The sequence below is a fragment of the Zosterops lateralis genome (assembly GCF_965231275.1).
Source record: "Zosterops lateralis genome assembly, chromosome: 1".
In the NCBI taxonomy this organism is placed as follows: Eukaryota; Metazoa; Chordata; class Aves; order Passeriformes; family Zosteropidae; genus Zosterops; species Zosterops lateralis.
This window is the reverse complement of record NC_139762.1, coordinates 123,354,307-123,378,708: the sequence shown is the minus strand read 5'-3', so window position 1 is coordinate 123,378,708 and position 24,402 is coordinate 123,354,307. Positions and strand designations below refer to the sequence as shown.

The following is a 24,402-nucleotide window of genomic DNA, read 5'->3' as shown; positions in this document are numbered from 1 at the left end:
AAACTACAGTGAAAGAGAGCATGAGTATTGGTTTATGCTATTGAAAATGATGAAAGTCATAACTATAGCTAGCACCTTAAATTCTACTCTGTCCTCAGGGAAATTCTCAGAATTTTTGGTTTTAAATTCTCGAGGATAAACCACAGCAAAATGGATGTGGATGTCAGAAAGGAACAGAACCAAAATCCTAAATCTGATATTATTCATTTTTCACATTTATGTTTGTATCAGACTCTTAGTATTGCTTAAGTAGATATTTTAATTTTTTTATAGTCTTATGCATGGGTTTTGCATTTATCAGGCCTATACTTCAAAGTCTCAAAGGACCTTGAACTTAATTAAAGAACATTACTCAAATTATTTCAGACAACCTCTTTTGCTACTTTACTGTCTTTGAATTTTTGAATGTTATCCTTATGTCAGGACAATATGTTGTGAAGCTCAAATTCATTAATGAGGAAGAGCCAGTCAACCATCTGTGGAATTACTTGAAGGTAAGTATTTGTTGTAGTTTAGGAAAGGTGTTTCCCAATTCAGTGTTTCCACTGAAACACTCCAAACCATGTGCTGCTCTCTCACTCCCCTTTCCCCCTTCCTCTCCCTCTGTGGAGGGCTGGAGAGCAGAATTGGAGGCAAAAAAGGTAAAATCACAGGTCGAGATAAGAACAAATTACTGGAAACAGCAATGAAATAAGAAATGAACAGTAACAGCAACAGTAATAATAAAAGGCTATATGAGAAAGGCAAACAATTCAGATGTGAAAGGCTCACCATGTGGAAAATGGCAATACACAGACTACCACTGTGGAAGGGACCCCTTCCCCATCCCCAGGAATGAGGTGAGGTGGTACAGAATAACCTCTGGGTTTACAAAAATTAACCCTGTCCTGGCTGGAACCAGGACAAACTTCACTGTCTGCTAGAAAATCTGAACTGTGATGCTTTGGGGTACACAGGTATTCCCAATGCCCTGTCAAACAATCCCATCAGGCTGCAGCTGATACATGACCCCATTTGCTTTCACAAATTGAATTGCTCTTGGATTTCCCCTGAGTTTAGCAGGGAAAGCCTTTCTGATAAGGATTCCTGAGAAGAATAAAGCTTACATGCTGGTATCAGCTCTTCTGCTAGAAGAAAGAAGGAGAAAGAGGAATTTCCTGCATAGGTCCTGAACTTGGAATTAGACATTGAAGACACGAGTGTTATTGTGTTTGGCCCTGGTTAAAGGGATGGATGGTATTACATAGAAGTTTCTGTACCCTCACTGAAATCCAACTTAGCCTTCCCTGACATCTTTCTTTCTATAAATTACTTCTCTCTGGGGACTAAAACTGCTTTTTTCTCCATGCATAGCACACCTACTTTGCCAGATGAGGGGGGCTGGGTGATCTCTATTAAAGATACGTGGGCCAGTAGATGGTGACAGGAAATTTTAGAGAAGGGTTTCACAGAATTTGTGTGAAATCCTGAATTTGAACTGGAAACAGAGCCTTCAGCCAGTCAGGCTGTGCAGTGCTATGGATATTGTCATCAGGAATGCTGCTAATGATTCAGTTAAATACTTGTGGCTGCTATGAAACCAGAGGACAGACTTGCATAGTCTAACTTTGGTTCCTGGGGTATTTGTTTTAGGAATACAGCCATTCCTTTTATAATCACATCGAGAGAGATGCACTTGCAAAGGCTGATTCTGCACCACTCTCTAATCACTGCCTTTGGCAGAAACTTAATTTTACCAAAATACTAATTAAATTTAAAATGAGCTTGGGATGAACCTGGACTGCATTTGAAAGCATGATGAGGAGTAAAGCTGACTTTCCAGAGATTCCCAAACTAGCAAATACAAATACAGGACTAATATCCTCTAGTTTCCCTGAAAGCAAAACTTGCTACAATGAGAATATCAGCTGCTGGGAACACACCCACAGCTCTTCTGCAGAACTTGATTTAGATCAGTTACTGATTCCCTGTGACAGCCATACAGGAGGTCTCAGATACCTTCTCTTACCACAGATTTGAGCTTTTTCATAACTTATGTTCCTCAGGAGTTACGAGATTGGTACTAAAAGGCGATTTCAGTAGAAAGGCAGATTTACTACTGACTGGCTCAAGACTGTGGCCACTAAGATGGAGTAATTTGCTGGCACTTCCAATAAAAGAAAGATAAAATTCAAATTTGTGTTGGTATTCACATAATTTCAATAAATAACACTGAGAAAAAGGAGTCAGAGAGGGATTAAATCTCAGCTTATTTCAGTTGATGAAGAGAAGGCAAGAAGATAAAAGCTGTTATTCTCATACTCTACAGTCTAGTATAAAGTGGTGTTAAAGATTTTTAGACCTTCAGGAAATCTCAAAGCAGTTTTGTCATGTACACTGAGCAAAGTATGTGTTTAACTGTTATGCTTAACATTGTTTTCACACATTTTCATTTTTTCTTTGACTACTCTGTCTCATTTACCTCCTGCTATTGCAATCATTCTCCTATAGACTAAGGAAGCAAAAATTGCTGGTGACTGGAAGGTTGAACATGAGTAACACAGGTGTGCTCTCTGTACAGATAGGCTAGTGAAGAAGGAAGTATATTTGAGTTGCTGACATTTTGTCAAAGGCTAAAGGCAGCTGCAAATATTATTTATAAGAATATGGAATTCTTCAAAGCTGTTCTTTTAAAATCCTTAGTTGCATTCCTGAGTTTTGAAAACGGTGATAAGAGTTCTCCATATTTGGACTGAGTTTCTTCTCCTTGTTAAGCAAATTCTTGCACAAGGATGTGCTGCAACCAAGATCTGTCTAGAAAAATCTGATGTTTTTAGCATGCTGAGTTTATCAGTTGCCTTGTGTCATGTCAGACAAACTGTCTAAATGGTTTTCCTCTTGTATGGTTTGATCAGGCAGGTGGACTATTGTTACCTCTGCACTTTGAGGGGTAACAAGTTGCGACGTGGGTGTGGACCCTCACAGAGGGCAGCAGCAGGGTCAAACATGGAAGGCTCTTTATTATCTGACTCCAATTCTACTTATATACACTTCTTAGAAAGAGCCCAGATTGGCCCAAAGAGGTTACAACCTCCTGACTCCATTGGTCACTATGACCATCAGTCAAATTCTCTCTCAGAGAACAACTATGCAAAACATACTGATAAATTCTAAGAATACAATATTGTTTACATGAAGCAGAGTGAGAATCAGGCTGCAAAGGTTCAACACTCAAAAGCAATAAAATGCAGGGGCGACAGACTATTGCTTCAGCTGCTGCTGGTGAGGTTTAGTCAGCTCCCTGAGGTGACGGATGTGTCTGTTCAGGTTGTTCTTGTGCTGTCCATGCCTAGATCTGCTATTGAAAATATACTCACCACTTTTGCTCACTCAGATCTGCCTTCTTTCTGACTTTAGTAAGTCTATACCTTCTTTCAGGACCTGAACATACTTCAACTATGTGATTATATCAAAGAGAAATTAAAAAAACTCCCACCTGAAAAGACTCTACCTCATCCATTTGTTCCATGATTGGTTTCTGGGACAGGTTTGCATGTGGTCACTGTGAAATGCACATCAAATGGACAAAGTTTCCCTTTTACCCTTCTGAAAGATACACAGCCAGCCTGAAGAAGCACACGTGCTCAGCCAAAAATTTGAGGCTTGCGTGTTTTTACATTTGACCAACACAGAGGTAACTAACTGGATGGCAAGAGATGGCATTTATCAAGGTTCTCAAAGTATGGTTCAGGCAGTGCATGTGATGATATATAGAATCCCAGAGAGGAAAAATCAGATGTGGAGTAGATGAGAGAGGCACAGTTGGCCTCACATGCACACAAATACCCAGAAGGATACACATAATCCAATTTTAATTTTGAATTAATTTTCCCTATATTATGAGGGGTATGAAATTTGTCTTGGTTATGCTGAATGCACATATTTTTGATTACTCCTTCTTTGCATAATGCCCATCTTTAAATCCTATGAATTTTTGTTTTATCCTTCCTAGCTTGGTAACTGGATTCTCAGAAGAGGTGGAAAATTGTGTCTTGATTTACTGAAATCTTTTTATTGCATTATTTCTTCTGATGTTCTTTGAGGTTTTAGGAAAATAGATGTGCTTGAAGGAACCTGGATACCTCTGTCCCATAGATATAAAACTGCTTTTTAAATAAATACCCTGCATTTTAAGGTTGTCCTCACTAGCAATATTTGATTTTAAAGATTGCAGAAAGTGGGATTGATGAAAGACCTGCATAGGATGTGCTGGGAAGTCAGAGAGTCAAAACTATCAAACACTGGAAATTCTGAGAGATGTAAGAATCAGAGGCTTTTATTGCTAGAATAAGTGGCACTTATACCAATCTGTCTTTTTTTTTTTTTTTTTTTTTTTTTTTTTTTTTTTTTTTTTTTTTTTTTTGTGGCAAATATTCTGGAAAATATTACACTGAGGAGAAGTCTTCCATACTTCTAAGCACAGTGTACAATTACAATGATCAGGGAGAATAGAGCTGCTGATTCTTTGAATAAATGGTTTGGAGTTTCATTTCCAGCCACAAGTGACAGTGCAGCCTTTTCTGAGTCCCAGAAGATATGCAGAAGTTCAACTTCTTTATACCCCTTTGTCATACTGAAAGTCACCACTGCACTGGGGGAGTTAATCTTATGGGTAATTTTACACATTTTGTTACATCAGCCCAACAGCTCAGAATTATGCAACCTTTCAGAGTTGGGGACAGAAATCCTTCTGATCTCGTATTTAATGTCATCTGTCAACCCACTGGCACATGCTTAACATCAACTTTAGACATTCAAATTACCTCAAAGAACACAATTCTTTTCGCAGGTTTAAACACATTAATGAGAGATAAGGCAGAGAATATTCTGTATTTTCCTCTTGGAAGTGTATTCCCACAATTTGTACATGTTTCAAATGACTGCATGTAACGACTGGGTCCTGCTTTGAGGCTGAAGGTTTGCTGGAGGGCCTTTAGGGTTCTTTATTCTATGGTCTTCCTGTCTTTCTTGGTAGGCAACCAATATTTTCTTTTACTAGCCTAAACTTTAAAGAGGACATTTCCCCTCATTAAATTCTCCCGATATATTTTGAACTTTCTGCTTTAAGTGTACTTGCATCTCTCTGGTCCAAGCTGGTTCATTCTTTAAAAATTTATCTCATATTTCATCTTTACATCCATGGATCTTTCTTCCAGTGCAACTCTCTTTACAATTCTGGTTTCCAAAACCATGTCAATAAAATCACTGACCTGGAAAGCTTTCAGGGAGTACATGCCAAAAGTCACCTTTAGTGAAAGACTAAGTACAAGATTTAGTAAGCTGCTATAGACCTCCTGATAATGTTTCAATTATTAGCCAATAATATTAGTTCTTTTGAATGAACCAGACATGATTGGTTATTAGTTATACATAGTTATTTCAAATTAATATTTGATGAGCTTTTGGATTCTAGACCTCATTATTTAAATAGACCTACCTCACTGGACCTAGGAAAAGAGAGGTCAGATACAAATAATTCCTACCAGTGACGTCTGTGCGTCAGTGGGCAAAATCATTCTTTTTCAGTGACTCTACTTCTTTATCAACCGGGTAAGATATATAGGCAAAAAGAACACGAAAATAGCAGTTGTAAGCTATGTGTGAAATCTATTGAGAAGTCATGTAGATCCATTTGAAAAGATTTAGGTCAGTTCAGGCTTTTAGAATAAACATTTAAAGACAAAGAGCAATATCTGCAAGTGGTGTAACTCATGCATTTTCATTAGCCTAAGTTAGCAAATATGGAAATATACACCAGAGCAGATCTGACTCTCAATGTTGCCCAGAGCATACTCCTTATTCATAGAATGCCCTCTAAAGGACAAATCTAATTCGTAATCTTATTTAATAATGTATGTTCACGTCTCAGAAGGTGCTGGGGAATTATTAGCCTTTGACAGACTTCCTTTTGGCTTCAGCAATTAACAGAAATGAAACTCTGCAGGATTAAATTTCTCCTTTGGACTATGTATAGTTTTAAGACTTTTTCTATAACCCCATAAAGTAACAAAAAAAGACAAGCACCAAATTTTCAAATAATGATGCAGTGATTTAGCCAACTCTTATTGAAGTTGTTTGGACTTAGAAAATTACTTATATGAAAATTATACTTTTGGCCTTTGGAACTAATTTGAAAAGCTTGTCCTCTTAGCATGTGACCATGCAGACTTGTTGAAGATGGAGGTGGAGAGCAGGGTTTTTGGCATTGTTTAACTGATTTGGCACAGATGTTCTAACTTAGATTGAACATATCCTCAACCTGAAGAAAAAAGGATTCTTTCAGTGTTGGGGAAGTGAAATTGCTGTACAAAGCAGTGCTGAGGCCTTTCAGAGGCATGGAAGGGGTCTGTGCCTTAATAACTAAACTTATTGATGCAGGAAAATGAAATGAAAGTGAGTAAATTGCTGATGAAATGGAGTTCAGTGGGTTGTTTAGTCCATTCCATGCTGAATTGGTCTCTACCATACATTATCCTCTACCTTGCCCAACTCAGGTGTAAATAATGGAACTGACACTTTTCTTGTTACATTTACAAAAGTAATGGCTTCCTCTTTCTGTTCACTTGACAGCCTAAAACATATTTAAGTGGATAAAAATGAGGGTAGACCAGAATTTGTCTGAATTGCACATAGAGTTCATTAAAGCAGCAGCCTCTGGTGGAAATTTATTCAAGTGTAAAATACCAGCAGGTTGGTCTGGATCCCTGCTGGAGGCTGAGCAGAGTTAGCTGCTATGGGAGGAGTATGATGAAGCTGCAACCTGTCACAATTACAGAACTGGATGTAGCAGGCATAAAAAAATACTTGTCGTTACTTGTGGACTTGTTTCCATCACACAGGAGGAGGAAATTTCAAAAAGATTAAGCAGAACAGAAGATCTCTATTGGAAATGGTTATCTAAAATCAACTGAGTCTAGGAAATCCTTATGGAAAAGTCAATTGACCACAGTAATTTGTACACAGATATACACACTGTAAGACTTTGTAGGTTGATTAAAGGAGATCAGAGGTGGAATTTTCTGTTCCATAAAAATATCTTGAGTAATCAAAATTCCAGTTGCTATTGAATACCAACAATTCTTTCAAAAATATGTTTCTGTGGCTGGGCAAGGCTGTAGGACCTGGACCCTGGCCCTGATGAGCATCACTGGTGCAGGGGCTGATGTTTTGCCAGCTGCCAGTTACACTGGGATGAATGGGGCATATGGGCTGTGCCTGCCCAAACCACCACAGCCCTGCTCCAGCCTGAATCTGCCTCCATCTCAGCAAGAAGTGCAACAGCAGGGAGGTTGTAGAAGTCTGTGTTAAAACATTGCATCCCTGTGGTTTCAACCCTGATATGGTGGATTACCACAAATGGGACCCTGGTAGGTGAATAATATTAGAAATAAAGGCCTGGGTGTATTATCGTTTTGGAGAGCCCTTGCAATGTTTAGGATGTTCTTTTGTTCTTAGGAAGCCTGGCCATTCACTATACATGAGAAGGCATTGGAAGGATGAGGTGACTCATACTGTCTCAGATTAGCTGCTAATTGCAAGGTAATCAGAAGGTATAAAGTATTTAAAATACCTCTGCCTATTTTTTATTTCTATAAGGGGCTATCAAAGCCTAAGTACCCGAGGTGGCAGGCTTTTAAGCATGAAGTAGCAAGCTACCTAGAGAGAGGCATATTTCACTTTCCTAAGGTAGGTTTGGAGTATTTTTTTTTCAGTCCAGCTGGCAAAGCCTGTTACTGATGCTGTAATATCTGGAGGACTATCTAAATTCTAAAATGCTCTGGGACAGGGCTGGAGAACTTTATACAAGGAAAGGCTCTTGGAGTTTACACAGTCTGGCCCCTGGGTCACCAGTAAAGGCTGGACTTCATCCAACGAATGATGAAAGCTCAATGCAATCCAGTAGTTATTCCTTAGCTTTTGTAATGTGTCCAGGAAGCAAAATCCCACTTGCCAGACCCATTTCCAGCACTGTATTTTGCCAGCCCTTCTCCTGCCCTGATAAAGGCTCTCTGGGTCAGTGTCAGAAGCCTGGTTAGTCAAATGAAGCCATTCTTTCTTTTGTGCATTCCTCTTTTCTCTCTGGGGTTCCCAGCACTGGGACCTTGTCTTACCAGAGACAGAAGGGACAGAGTGTGTGAGCAAGCAGCTCCTGCCTGTGGGACGTGCCAAGGCGTGTTCATACTGAAAACAAGCAATCTAAGAGCTTTGGAAAGTGCATCATCTGCTGTCTCGTCTCAGAAAGTCAGGGAGACCATGGCTACTTCGACACACAGAAGGACAGGGAATTTGGGTTACCATTTTTCTAATTAACCTTTTTGTAAATTTTTTTTCCAGAATAGATCCATTTAAGGTTCCCTACTTAAGGTTTCAAAGAGGAAAAGAAAAAGGTTTTTAATTAGAGCTGTACTGTTCATGTACCTAATGAATCAATAGTAATTGAATATAACTGAACCTTCTTCAAAGAACACCCAAGGAGTATAGTAAAACCTCCTTTAACAGGTTTAGTTCCATGCCAGTGACCTTTTAAGAAGATTCTCCATCATATACAGGCTCTAGTCCATAGGTCTTTTCCGTGTATTCTCTGGAGTTCATCCTGGTATTACGTGCTTGGATGTACAGTGGTATATATTGTAGCTGTGGGTATTAGGTACAGTCACAGACATACTTGTCAATTAATACACTTCCTAAAATTCTGTTATCCTCTGTATGTGGTTTTATGAAAGGCTAAATGGATTATATTATCCCTACAGAGTACAAAACCAGCTAATATATTTTCATTTCAATTGTTTTAACCACTACTTTAATCTAAAAGTTAAGGCTACAAAATATCTTCAATCAAGAGACTGGAAAAAATAAAATACATGAGATGAGAAGCCTTTCTGAATTAGTGTGCCTTAGCATTACATTAATCACACTTCCTTAGTGAAAATGAGAGATTTATTTTGGAACACACTTCTCCAGGTCAAGATATCATTGTACATGACAAAGTTTCTGGAGAAGATCCCTCTCTAAGGAAATCCCCACAGCTACTCCTTCAAAGAAGAGACTTGAGGTATGGATGCAGACTTGAACCTTCAGAACTTACACAATTTTTGAGGATGTAACCAACACTAGCAGGCTTAGGATACAATAGTTGAATTGAAATTGCCTTACTGACGAGGATGACTTCTGAATCTCACACAGAGGTGCCTTTTACTGTGTCTAGCCCATTTTGGTATGGTCACAGGTATAATCTGCTCTGGCTTAGCTCTCTTTATCCTGCTGTGACTTCATCTGCACTGGCAGCTTGCAGTGATGTACCTGCAGGGTTCACAGGGCAAAGCACTTGAACAGACCTCGGCTGGTCCTGCTCAGCCCCGTCCTGCTGGAGCACAGCTTGGAGGGGACTGGGCAGGAAGAGCTCAGCAGATAATGAGATATTGCTTTGATTTCCCTGGTAATTCAGTTTCTTCAAGAATTTCACTGATGCCCAGAGGAGTTCTGCCTTGTGCAATCCAAGGGATTGTTCAGTCTTGCTTTTCATGGTGTCTTTTTGTTACAGAGGAAGGTACAAGCCTTTCAGCTGAAAAGCAAAGACACTTGACTGGGACAGAGGGAAGGAAGCTCACATATGCACACACTAACCCCACAGTGCTTTAGACCTGCACACCTTAATGCTTGTCATCCAGACTGCACTGGATCATCTTTCATCACACAGGGTAAAAAGTCCTTACCCTGTGAAAAGCCAAGCATGAGGACATTTGCCTCAAAAGGCTGCTTTGCAAGACCTAAATCAGAGTATTGGAAAATCTAAGCTTTCATTTTCAAAAAGCTCTCCAGGTTTCACTTTTATGAAGAATATGCAACCTAAAGGAATGCCAACACTATGAAGCCAGAAGGCATCAATATGATGCATATATAAAAAATATATTTAAATTATACAATAAATATATTTTATATAATAGAATGCATTAAATATATTTAATCTCATGATTTTGAGATTAATATCCTCCTTCTCAAGGGTCTCTGTTCTGTTCTGGAAGATTCATACCTCTCAATCTTTCCTTAAGAGAGAGAAAAAAAAGCTATAATGCAAGTTTTTGGACCAAGTAATTGAAAATCTGAAATTAAAATGTGAGGTTTTTTTTAGTTTAAGCTGTTCCCATAAAAAGTCTGATGTATTGACTGACTAAGATGTCTGTTAAGTCCTGCCAGAATTTAGATCTGAGCTACAATGTCTCTTTAATATGTTTTCTTTTCTGTTCAAGAATTCTCTTTCCAGAGCCTATAATCTGGTGTTATGCATTAAAATTCTTAAAATTCATCAGTTTTTTATTAAATTTAGAAACCTTTAATATCTCAGTGTGAAAAATGGGGAGCTTAGCTGTGCTTCTTTGAGCTTGAGTTACTATTACCAGAGAGTGTTGCTGTCTGGAGCACCTGAATGTCCTTCCTAAGGTTGCTCCTGGCAAGTGGGGAGGAACAGCCAAGCAATTCAAAAGCATAATTAACTTCTGGATGCTCTTTTCTGACATGGTAACCCAAGGTTATAATATGTTATTTAGGTGATACTAGTGGTCCCAAATTGCATATTAACTGGAGGATTCTGTGCTGGAAGTAGCTCTACAAGAAGGGTTTTCCAGGATTCCTTTTTAGTTGTGGCAAGTTTTTAATCTATTAAAAGTAGGAGACATTTAGAGGGAATTCATTGCTCCACTGATGAAAAGCTTCCCCCTAGTTTGAGTTTGCTTTACTAAGTGGGTTTATCTCTTGAAAAATTGATAGAACAGTGTTTAAGTGGACATAATAATGCTTACATGCCTCAAAAGAACATTGTGGGACTAAATGGGTTGATTAATTGACTTTTGTGCTATGCGAGATGTTTCTATCAATTCTTAGATTTCACATGTGTGTCAAATATGACATACATGGATAAACGCATAGCAATACATACAGGGAAAAGTAATTTTGACTTAACATATAAAATGTTGAGTTTTGAGACACCATTACCACTCAGGAATGAAGCCTTGAGGACCATCATGTTGTCAGCTTAGTGTACAGCAGTAGTATCAAGAGAAAACAAATAGAAATATTAGGAAAGGAATAAAGGAGAAAACAGAGGACATAATTTGAAAGCAAATACATTCATGGTTTTTCCACACCTTGATGACTGTGCACAATTCTGGCCCTTCCTTCTTCAAAAGGGATGTCAAAGTGGAAAAGGTTCAGTGCATAGTGACAAGGACAATTCAGAGTTATGGAGCAGCTTCTGTGTAAGAAAAACTAAGGTTCATCTGCCAGTTTTAGTTCTAAGGTAAAATACCTTAGAAAACCAAGGTAGATCTGCCAGATCAGGCATGTGATTCTGAAGTAAAACTTCAAATCATCCTCACTTATTGCATTTTGGTTCAAACAGAGGCCAGTCTTGAAGAACCTGAACTGAATTCCATTTGGAAACAAACCAGCCCATGCTGGAACATGCCTAATGCAATTCTGGAACATGCCCAGTGTAATCCAACTGCTAATGACAACACAATCTGCAGGACTAATTTTATACTAATTGGAAGAAAAAAGCCTGCTGAGGGTGCTGGAGATTCTACATCAATAATTTTGTTTCACAAATGCACTCCTATTATTTACTGTACAATGTGGCATAGCTGAGGTGAATGCTTCAACCTGAAAAATAAATGATTTATTGGAAGTATGATACAGGTCCACACAATTCTAAGTGGCATGGAGAGGAATGCTAGAGGTCAACTGGTCATTGCATTTTTTGGATACAGGTCCCATAGAATTAGGTACTGCATTAATTTGGATCAGGTTTAGAGCAAAGGAAATGATACGCTTCTTTGTGTGGCATGCAGTGACCCCGTGGAGATCCGTGTCAAAGGATGTTTCACATCAGTGTATTTCAGGTGGGTGTGAAAGTAGCCTGGACAAATGCCTGAGAGAGATCTGTTGATGTTTACTAACTGGGTTACCAGTTGTGCCAGAACTGGAAAATCTCTGTGGCTGAAAGTGGGTAGATCCTATATGTTCCCTATTCTTTCTCTTCCCTACGTATCCCCTTGTGACCATTGCTAGAGGCACAATGTTGTTACAGATAAACCCTTGCTCTGCGGCAGTGTTTTGTTCTTTCTTGTATTATATTTTGTTTCTATATAGTTTAAAAAATAATATATATAAGAAATGTTGTAAAAATGATATTTGAATAGACAATTAGATCTTAATTTAACCTTTGTGGCTGGTGCTGGTCATTTCCATAGTAGAAATGCTTCTCAATAAACCTGTGCATGTTAAATTAAAGTGTGTGTTTTTAAAGGAGTTTTAAATGAGTCATTTAGGTGATTTTCAGCACCACAAGCTACCTGAACTCTAAATGACTGCAATAATAAAGGGTATTAATTTGAAGCAGCTACAATTTCCTATTGATATTTTATGTTAATTTTGATTTAAGTTTTACTACAATCATTGCAATATTGCATAATTTCACAGGTGCAAAAGAAAAAAAAGCTAGGTGTGTTGAACATGCAGTTAGGGAAAAGAAAGAGAGATAGCTGAGGGACAGCTCAAGCTGCTTAGTCTTGGCATTTATGTAATTTTTTTTTGGCATGAAAAACATGTGTTTTTTTCTTATATATGTGAATGTTTTTGTATAGTAGTGAAATAAATCTATCTTTGGGTTGAACATGACAATTTTTAGCAATAAACAGCAACACTGTATTTGACATTTATGATATGAGGAATGAAATGTCTGATTGCAATAGTGGAAGGTTTGAATCATCATCCTTAGAGAAGTGGTATAGTCAGGTGATGCTGTGCCAAAACCACAAGAGGATTGTCAAACTCTGAGTCAAATGAAGATCAATTGGTTTAGAGTGATGAATCAAAGTTTTGTGCTTTGGGAGAAGTCATCTTCCTTGATTAATAGCCAGAAATGGCCTGAATGCTTTTTAGTTTCACCCAGTGTGCAATGCTTTCAGCTCCACCCTTTCCCAACTGCTCCTTCTGGATGAGGTGCTGGTCATGGAGTGGCAGCTGTTCCCAGTGTTGGACAATTGTCCTTGCCACACTGCTCTGGAGATGGCAGGAGACAGCATTTGCTGGCTTGCTGACATTACCTTGGGTGTGGAGCATGGCTGGATCACAACCTGGGGTGGCGTGGCTGCAGGGAATACTTCTTATTACAGCTGAATGATTAAAGTAACTAATAACAGTAAATATTTAATGTGAGCCAGACAAACCCTGTGAGTCAACACTTCTCACAGTTGTTGTTTCCTACCAGTTGAGTACCTTGAATTCCTGTAACTGCACTTTGCTGGCAATGACCTCAGATTATGGGATGGCAAGGTGTGACCACGTAGCTCTGTCATGCACCAGGTCATTTGCATGCCAGGCAAATGACTCCCAAATGCTTAAGTGGTGCGAGAGACAGAAAAGTTGCCAAGAAAGAGCATACCTCTACTCTGGCTTCTGGTTTAGTATGGTGAAAAGACTTGTCATTTAAGAGATATGTAATCATTAAGAGATATGTAATATGCTTTCTAAAGATAGATGATCTGTAGCTTATTTTTAGCTACATAATTCAGCATATAGTAGAAAAAGCATTTATACAGATATTGCTTATCAGCACCATGCAGTTGTCAAGTTTTGAAATTTTTCAGAGGGGAGAAAGATTCCTAGAACCTTCTGGGGGTGATTTAGAGAGAGCTGAACCTCAAGACATTGATCTATTTCTACTGTTCAAGTAACCTTTGATTATAATAAGAATGACTTCATCACCAGCATCCTGCTGTAGCTGTAAATACTTGCTTTGCTCCAGAAAAAAGCATTGTTAGAATTTTTATCAATGCACATGGTACTGTGCACCAGGTGTTTTCAGTGTAAAAAATGTCTTCACGATAAATCAGTAGGGACATAATTTCAGAGGTTATTTGATTTTTTTCTCACTGTACCTTAAGCATATGCACTTTCATGTAGGCAACTAGAAATGAGACAACTGCTAAAACACAAGAAATGCCATGGTACGACGCCTGAGGAAAAACAGGTCAGAGAAATCAAGATTAGGGAACACATTTTCATTTCCCCCAGGGGTTTTTAGGTAAAAATGGAGAAACTTAATCTTTGACTCTAGGTTCATTCAGAGGTTTAGACAAAAATCTAAATACCCTTCTAATAAGATTTTTATTTGATTGTGGGATGTTTCCATCTCTGAAGGTAGAGGAAAGGGTTAAGGTTCCATCAGTATGTCACCAATTCCTCCTCTCAAAGGGTATGGTAATGTATGGAAAGGTCTGGCATGGCATTTTTTTATTTTAATCCTCTTCCATTAAGTTCTAATGACTGGTTGCTAAACGATGTCATGCATTTCCTGCTCCTTTTATGGGGAGCTGTTTTATAAAGCAGCAGCTTGGAAGCGTGCAGGAAGCAGTCATCTCTGGAATTGATTGCATTTCTGATAGACCACTTCTGTACTGTATCCCTGGAGAAATGCTGCAGGTCATAATGGCTTATGTTCTCCTTGTAGCTGCAGCGTAATAATTTACAAAAGTAGAGCAAAGGCAGAAACAAGCTCTACCATCGTTAAACCTCTCACTAGAGTCAGTTCACTCTGTCTCTATTTATTTACTATTTATTTAAAGAAAGCAGATCATTATTATTACTGGAGGGGAGTAAAGGGCTATGTAGAATACAAAGAAAACCTCTTGGTCTGAAACATCTGATGTTTATAAATTGATTGGGCGTATGATCCACAAGAAACATGTCCAGTTTGATCAAGTGATGTGGAGAGGGCAGTTGAACAAAAGCAATGTTTGCATATATTGGGATGACTGTAATGATCCTGTCCCTTCTGTCTGTCATGCTGATTCATTAAAAATGGGTGTCAGCCATTAAGCTTTGATTTTCAGCACGGATAAGTAATGAACAAGCACATAAAGGAAACAAAGGCTGCCTACACTGCAGAGCAGTCTGATGATCTGATTGTGATGAGAGACTGCCACTTTCTTGGCTGGGTGCTAAGTATAAGGGGATAACTCCCATTGTTTCTCTTTCTGCAGCTCTGTCCTCAGTCAAATATTGGTAAGAAATGTGTGGGTTTTCCATCTTCTCTGGAAATTTGCTTTCCTTGGTTCTTGATAGAAATCAACAAAGCAGTCCCTCATGTGAATTCTTTCTGATGTGCCAGATTTAGTGAGTGCCTGTGTGTGCAAAAAGCATGTAGAAAAAAAGCTTTTGAGGTTTATAAAACACATGGCATTTGCTATGGTTTCTTGCAAGTGTGCTGATCTGAAGAATATATAGAAGTAGAGATGGTTTTTCCTCTTTCTGCAGATGCCTGAAATTATAGCATGGAACTAAAGGCCTCTGCTGAAAAGTAACTGGCACTGAATATCAGTCTTCCTACTAGTAACAGGCTGCCATGAACAATTTTTTATGACTGGACTGGTGTTAGTCTGAACAGGTTTCCCACGTGTTGTGGTTTGAAAGCAGAACGAGTGAGAGGCTCCAAGTCAGAGATATAATTTAATGAGAAGAAAGGTAAAAAGGTAAAAATAAAATAAATACAATAACACAAAGAATCACTGACAGGGTCAGAATACAACCTGAGCAGGATGCTGGAAGCAGTCCAGGTAAAGTGCTCTTCCTGAAGCAGTGATCCTGTAAAAAGGTCTGGGAGCTCTGGTCCTCTGGGAATCCAGTGGGTAAGTGCTACTTGCACTGTCCCAAATCCCAGGTTATATCCAGGTGAGAATGCTTGGCTCCTCCCCCTGGGCAGAGCATCTCACAATGGGATGATGAGTTGTGAAGTGGGTCCTTGATGGCCCATTAAACAGAGATAACCCCTGGAGGGAGTTACCTGTGACTCATGGGCCATTAGCAGGAGACACCCCAAAAGTTATTAGCAGAAAACACCCCAAAGGCATTAATGGGCCATTAGCAGAAGAGGCAGGGGGCTTGGGAAAACACTAGCCCACCTGGTTTCAACAGTTCATGAAGATGGTGATAGAATAAATACTTTGTGTACAGCCTACACTGCAACCCAGGACACCATGATAGACTTAAAAGGTATCTCAGGCCATTTTTTCTTTAGTACTCTGGGGTATTGGATGTTCATTGAACCATGAACAATCTGAGCATCAAAATTACAGGTGGGCTAAGAAAATGTACTGCTCTTATCAGAGAACAGCAAGGATATTTAAAATATACCTCTAGCTTCTACTATAACTTCAGGAAGGTCTCACTCACCTTCTCCTTATTTCAACCTGCCTGATTCTCAGATGGTGATAATATAATGCCACTGACTGCAATGGAATTTAGTGAATACATATTTGCAAGGCATTTGGGTATTTCACATAAAAGGTTTTGCAGTAATTCTTGAGAAGACTGTGAATTCTTGCTGGTGAAGTCCATAATAGTCACCTTGAGATGAGATTGCTCTTGAAAACTATGAGAGAAGGTGGAAGAGGGGCCCTGAGGCTATGAAGGGTGAAACAATGTGGAGGCAGCACCCTTGGTGACAGAGTTTTGGCCTTTTTCTCTTTCCTTTTTTTTTTTTGTTTGGGTGCTGAGGAACACCTACCATTGTGTGTAAATCCATTAGTTTCAAAGCTTTTCATGCAGAAGAATCTAGCATGTTTTTTTCCCTGGAATTATAGAAATAAGCATATAATAGGGATGGCAGAAGGGAATGTACAGTAGAGGGCTAATGGAAACTTGATATAATTAGTATGATTTTCACTAATTATGTCACTGCCTCCTAATATACCACCATCTTTACATTAAGAAGAAAAATTAACTCCTAAATATGGTGATTTTAAGCTGTGATTCACTTCTGTTCTATCTGCTCTCCTAAGGCCTGGACTTTTGCAGCAGTAAAATGATACAAAGTGATCAAGCAGAGAAGCACTTGAGATTTTTAGTTTTTACCTTTTAGCAAGCTGATTTGAAAATTCATATATATATTTTGTGGTGTTCTGTTGTCTGTTTTGCTTCTTTCAGTGGCCACTGGGCTAAGAAGACAAGGCTTTGAAAAAAGCAAAGCTTGAAATTCCTGCCAGAGGTGAATGGTAAGGACCTCCTTGTGCTCCTTTTTGTATGGTTTTAGGCATGTTGAGTTTGATAACTTATTCTGTACAGTCAGGTAATCCATTAATAGTCCAGGATTAAGTGGCAACACAGGGACCAGGCAGAAAAAGAGTGGGAAAATGGTGGAAACCTCAGAAGAATGGCTGAATGTAAAGGCTGAAAGCACAGTGCTAATTGTGCCAGGAATACAAATGATAATGATGGATTAGTGATATCCATTCTCTCTGCTTTTTCTCTAAAAAAATAATTTTGTGGGAACTTGCTATGATTGTCTGCTAATGTTTGTATTTGAGAGAGGAATGATATTGGATTGAATGATACATGCACCATTAATTTTGGTCATAAAACAGTCTGAGATTTTGGCAGCAAAACAATCAGAAAAGGACTACATGTTCTTTATTTTTGAACTTTACTCATAGAAATTTTTAATGTGCTGGACCCATAGTCCTGAAGACACACATCCCTATTTGGTGCTCTTCCTACTTGGGTGTCTGGGCTATTAGGAAATAAACTTTATCATATTCCCTTTCATTGGAATGAAGCTTGGCTCTTGCAGGGAAGATGGGTGGTTGTTATTAATATATTTATTTTCCAGAGATCATTTGGATGGATTTTTTATAATCTTTATAGCAGAAAATGACAATGTGACATTGTGAGGACTCTGAAATAGAGGAACAAGATTTTTTTTATGTGGAAACCCCAAAAAAATCCTGGTCTGTATAACTAGGATTTTGCCCATGAAGCTCAGAGTGGTGACTCCTTTTTTCCAGGATCTTTCCTTTCCTTGAGCATCTAAGCAACCTGGTCTAGTGGAAGATGTCCCTACCCATGGTGAGGAGGTTGGAACTTAATTATCTTTAAGGTTCTGTTCAACCTCAAGCATTCATTCTGGATGGAGGAAGGGCTATATTTGTATATTCAGGAGAGGTATTAAGAAGGAACAGCTGAGTTTGGAGTAGATTAATTAATGCTCCCTTATTTCCAAGTCTAATCTTTGGTAGAATGATAATTATTGGCTTATCTTACATCCATCAGTAACAGACCTTACCCTGCTGCCTCCCCTTCTTCCTCTAAGGAAGAACCCTAAATGCAAGTTCCAGGAGAAGAAACTGTCCAGGAATCTGAATGCAATCCTCCTGGCATTTATGCAATCCTTTGCCCATCATTGCTGCAAAATTCAGGAGTACATTTCCAGTTCTTCTCAAGCTGTGACCTGTTCCTGGATATGCATTTTACATTAACACTTAATGTTTACAGTGGGGTCCCTCTCTGGCATCAAAAAACATAGGTAACCTCCCCTAAGGAAATCAGAGCATTAAGATGGTCACAGAGAGAGAGGGACTAAAGTGACATTGTGTTTAATGAAATCCCTCCACAGCAGTTTCATCTTTTTGGATGAGGGACAGACTGTATAGCAATCTACTCTAAGTGCTATGAGGTGCAACCAGCCTGGTGGGTGAGGACTCAAAATTCCTGTGAGCAGAGCAGTTCCTAGTTAGAATCACATACTCATGCCCAGGAAAAAGTGTTGATGCACTGGGCAAAGAAATTTAGGCATTAATAATTATTTTGTAAGCATGGTATCTCCTTGATCTGTGTTTCCTATCTGGTTTTTTATAAATATAATTTTGATTTATATATAAGAAACGGGCAACTCAGTGCTACTGGGCTACTTTCAGGATGAGGCATGTTTGCAACAGACTTCTGTCAATACAAGGGGTTACTACTATTCAATTACTAGTAGTTTCATTTATGTGCTAAACAAAGAAAAAAATTCCCTATTTCTAAACATCTATTTCTTCTTGCTTTCCTATTTATGACAGGATGAAGATATGGCTTGTCTAACTCTGTATTGGGACTCTGAGATGCTCCTTATTGCCACTGCTTTTATGAATACTTTAGGTAAGATTCCTAAATGCATGATCCTCCATCTGGCAATATTAAAATGTGGTGTCAGAAGATATTTTGTTGTCTTCATTTTCTCAAAGATAAATTCTAATAGGGTCTGTCACTCTGTAAGCATGACTATAGCAAGGACTCTCTACTGAATGTATTTTGATTTGGGTAATTTCATTTTCTCCACCAAAATTCTGCTGAAATTTTAGGTCCTCTACCCTTCCCAAATAGCATTTCTCTTCCCTATCATCATACATCTCTGCCTCAGCAGCATCAACAAATCAAAAGCTTTAGTTGTACAGTCTAAGACAACTCTGAATTCCCTGGACATTTCTGCAACTAAATATTGAAAATTAGTTTACTTTAAAATATTTTTCATTTAATTTGTGTTTCGAAGCATATTTTTTTAAACATATGCTCTTTAGTTCATAACATAATCCTTGTAGTTTGGTGTGAATTTTGGATGTTTTTTTTCAGGTTGTAAGCACTGTATCCATTAGGCTGTATGTTTAACCTTGCTCAGTTTCCTGTTAGTATTTACCCTGCAGTAATCTTCAGCAATAGAACAGTGAAAGGTTCTGTTTATCATTTGGTGCTCATTTATTATTAATCTAAGATTTGACGGACTCCAAGGGTCTATTGTTGTTTCTTGTGGCACATAAGTGAGCTAGAGGAACTGATAGATTTTTCATGTTTGATGGAAATGACAATATGCATTTTTCTGGAGTATTGATGTGCTTCCAGACCTGTTAAAGGAGATAATCATTCTGATCCTTTATGCTACTTTCTGATTTAAAAATGTATTATACTAAGATCAATTGAAATTGTATTCCAGGGTTTTAAAGGACAGAGAAATGTGAAAAAAAACCACAATAAAATTTTACTGGCATAAACTTACTTAACAAAATTGTTCTAAAATATACAACAGAGCATTCAATCTATTTTTCATCATCTCTAACTCTGAGGGTAGTAAGTAATATAAAAATGCAGTACTTTTGGTCCATTTAAAAATTCCCATATTTTTCTAGTTCCAGAATTAATAATAAGGAGATTATACTTCTAACACTTATCCACGGGGTTGGTGGTTTTTTTTTTTTTTTTTTTTTTTTTTTTGTAAGTAAGTTGAGCTCCTAAATTTGAGTCCAGTTACTCTCAGGGAATTTAAAACAAATAAAAAATGCCTACTAACAAATGATAACATTCAGCTGCTACTGGGAGTGGGTACTCCAGATCCGGAGTGCTACCAGATACAATTACTTTATCTGCACTGTGCCCTCCCTCAGTTTATTGCCTCTGGTGTAAGACCAGTTATGTCAGACTTCTGTTATCCTCCTGCTGTTGCATTCTGAATGTGTCTTATTCATGCAAATAATACCATCTACCAATCATTCCTGAATATGCTTAGATTCTTTCTCAGTTTAATCAAAACTGCTTCACTACCCTTTTATTAACATACTTGTCTCTAGGTTTATTTGACTTTTGGAGGTAGCAATGTCAGCTCTGAATTTTTTTTTCTATTTAGTGACTATTATCTGCTAATACATGTGGTCTGAAAGCCTATAATTTGACAGATGGCAAGGAAAATCAAAGTAGTAAATTTAGATCAATTCATGGTGTACATTCTTGGAAGTGGTTTTAGCATTTAGTGGGCTTTTAATTGATGTAAAGCAACTACTGAAGCAAAGCTAAAGATTTATCAAACTTTTTATACTTAAAAAGCAGTACTCTGGAAGGTGTGTATCCACATGAAATTTTGTTAATCAGTTTTACATTGAAACAGCTGTTGAATTGCTAGTTCTGAATTAGGGATATTGCAAAAATCAAAAGATGCCAAGAAACTGAGTAGACAGAGACTGAGTGGAGACTCAGTAGACAACTGAGATTCTTGGAGACCACGGAAGTCATTCCTATGCCAGTAGGAATCCAGTAATTCAGATTTCTGCCCTATGCATACCAGATAAACTAAAACCTGACAAGCAGAAAAGTGATCAGACAATTGATTTCTATGGGTGAAAAACATGCAGGATGGTTTGTGTGTACCCCCTGTGACTGAGGCAGGAAGAGTTCCCTGTTTGTTCTCCCCTGCTGGTGGAAACCTGCAAAAGCACCGACTCTTGTTCTTCACCAAGGACCAGCAAGCTGTGAAAGCTGTACTTCTCTATGATAAGGTGCTACCCAGTGGAAGAACTTGGGCAATTAGAATAGTAATTCAGGGATTCTTGCAGAAATCAGTAGAAAGGTCCAAGAATGCAGGAGCAAAAACAGTTCTTTAAACCTTTCTTAATCTTTCTCATATAGTCATGGCAGGTGGGTTGGTGGACAGGCAGGAACATATAGGAATGTGCCCCCCCAGCCCTCTCATAGCTGTGCAGCTATGTGCATGCACACACAATTTTGATCCTGTTCTAAATCCAGCCTGCAATTTGAAATGGGGTGACCACCTTGCACTGTGGGAAGAGCCTCTCCATGTGCTTGCTGTCAACAGGAGTGAGAAGGAGAATGACACTGATATTTGAAAACAGCACAGTGCATCCCAATAATCTTGTAATCCTAACAGTGCTAGCCTGTCTCCATAACAAAATTTGATTATGGGGGCCCCAAGATTTCCCTGTGAATGATTACAGTCTTCTTAACTGTAATGAAGCAGTGAAGGGGGAACATTAAAGGCCTTATTAATTTCCTAGATGAGTTTTGAGTAGTGAACATATACAAAGAGCACGTTACTCTGTGGTGACAAGGAATTGGTTTTCATGTCCCTTGTTATCATTCTGAATGTTAAATTCAGTCCCTGGTTAGAAGAACTTAAGCAAGTGCTGTGTCCAGAGTAGAATGGTTTGGCACACTTTTAGATTCCTCAGGGAATCTCATCTGAATCACTCCATCAACTGGGAGGCAATAGGTCTACTACAGGACAAACCAAGTCTTCCATTTTCTTTTGGTTGTCCTGGATGCTGAATTTCAACCTGGGACTGAAGACATCCTGTCTTTACTGGCAGTGTTTGACACTCATGTGGGTATCATTATTCAAATTATGATCTAATGTTTAAAAACATTTCCTGCCTTTAAAACCAAGTGTGTCAGAAGAAATCCATGACCACTGTGAAATTGGATTTAATGGGATCCATCTGAGAACACTGGTAGGTAGGAAGATACTGCTTGTATATGGTAAATTATGAATTACTTACCCAAGCTATGTATGCTCTAACACTATGAGGTCAAACCCTTCTGACAGATTCACATCATGTCTTGTAAGGAATTGGACACTTTATTCTCTGTCAATCACAGTGTTAGTAGTAAACAACTAAATAGTTACTGAGTCTTTCATGTGATTGTCTACTTCTACAGTAGAACATGATGATTTGACAGCATGTTTTTTTTTTCTTCTGGAACAGCAAGAGCTCAGTTTGTTGTGTACTCTGATGTGTCTTGAGTTACATCTGTGGCATGGATCTGTTTTGCCTGGCTTGAACACAAGTTGACTTCCTATTGCATGTATACATTGAGACTTCACAGTAATTAAATCACTAAACTTATTAAATATAGGTTGCTTATTTGAAAGAATCCATGAGACTGAAAGGCATATGTAGTACTGAAACAACTCAGTAAATGCACATCTGTGCTCCTAATTCTTGCAGGCTTTATAAATCCACCATCTGACACTTCCAGGAAATGCATGTGTGTGCAATGCGGAGATCAATACCTTGTGGGTAGGAAATTACCTTTCTGTTAGTCTGGGAGATCAGTGTATGCAGAATACAGGGTGCAGGGCTCACTCTTTGTGTTTCATGTCCAAATTACTGTATTTTTTCTGGTATAGTCAGTTGTTTCTGCTTTCCATTTTGTTTGTCATGCACCTTAAACAGAACACCCAAAACTAGAAGTAATAATGGGTTGGGTTCCTGCCTGCATTGTTTTCTCTCTGTCTGCTAAGAAACCAAAGGATAAAAATTGAACTTTGTAGATTTGCAGTGAATCTGCAAGTGCCTTATAAGAAAACAAATAGTAATCTGCTAAAAATTTTCAGTGATAGACATCTTTGATACATTTTAACACAGTGAAACTGTGAAATATGAGAGCTTGTTTATGTAGTGAAGACAACCAGGAGCAAGGGATAACAGCACTGGTGTTATTAATGCATTGCTGGATTTAGCCAGGAGATTTAGCCTGCAGGGGTCTGCCCTTGTCTGATATGTAACACAGGGTAAGACTTTATCCTTTCTGTGCTTCTGTTTGCCCATCCTTAAAACAAACAAAGCTGCTGACTTCCTTGGAGAGGAGAGAGAAAGAAAAAAGATTGATTGACAGAGAGGGAGAGATTTTTATTCCTCAGGGGTGCATACTTCTACTCTTCACCCTAATGGGTATAAGGGTATTATAGAACTTTAAAAGGGAGGGCAGAAAGTATTTTTGACTATTTATGTCAAGATGAGGGCTGGCTTATGAACCAAAAATTGTAGAGTAGGAATGCAAGATGGGACGCTCTTTGCTTGACAAGTGGTCACAACAGACTGTTTATTAAATGGAATATCAAGAAAGGACTTGATCAGAATGTCTAAATCTTCTCCTGGTTTCAAAAATATCCAACAATAAGAAGACAAAGACCTAAAACTAGTAGCTAAAAGTCAAAACCTCAGAAATGGAAATGACAAACAGCATGCAGGTTCAAATTGAATGTGGATAGCTTATGGGGAGAGATGCTTTTGCTAAACTCAAATTATAGCACTCAGAATGGGTGTAATTGAATGAAAATCTTTGGTCTCTGGTAGAAAGATGCCCTAATGGTTTCTCTGCCTTTAACATGGGAAGCTATGGCAACAAATGGCTCCAGCAATAAGACTTTTTCCCTTCATTAAATGAAGCAGCTGCTATTGAAGGATCTGCCACTGTTGTCTTCCCCTGAAAATCTCTGAAACAGAAATTTAGCTCCAGAAGCAAGGCAGGTTGCCAGGTGTTGATCTGAATCAATGGCCTCTTGCTTGCTGCAAGGGAAGGAGGCTGTAATCAGCTGATGGAAAAAAAGATTTTCTGTGTGTCAGTAATCAATTTTCAGTGTTTTAAAATACTACTGGTATGCTCTGGTTCCTCAACATTTTTAAACAAAACAAAAATGAGACCATGCTTTTTCTTCTGGGTGCAATTTATTTATTTATTTTTTTTTCAAAATTCACAATAATTCTTTAGTTTCAGGTTGTTAGTGTGTAGACAGCACAAAATATAGACAGCATGCAGTGGATAAAAAGACTTTCAGTGCAAAAAGATTACAAACATATCAGTCATGTTATGTTTTCCAGGTCCTGGTTAATGAGATATGTCGCACTAGCTACAATAACATTTCCTGCAAGCATATAATAAAAAAGTCATGCATTTAGATTTCTACATGTTTGTATGTGAAAGACATTC

The 24,402-nt window shown here is 38.4% G+C and overlaps 1 long non-coding RNA gene across 3 annotated transcripts in view; it reads left to right on the top strand.

Moving 5' to 3' along the window:
- LOC310918707 overlaps positions 1-24,402 on the top strand; it is a 59,780-nt gene that overhangs the window by 14,640 nt on the left and 20,738 nt on the right. For 2 of the 3 annotated variants that reach the window (XR_014591728.1, XR_014591729.1), the window contains exons 2-3: positions 17,737-17,937; positions 18,930-19,008. This is a non-coding gene — a long non-coding RNA (uncharacterized lncRNA). Of the gene's footprint in view, positions 1-17,736; positions 17,938-18,929; positions 19,644-24,402 lie in introns of those variants that run through there. The other variant, XR_014591730.1, reaches the window with a different exon arrangement.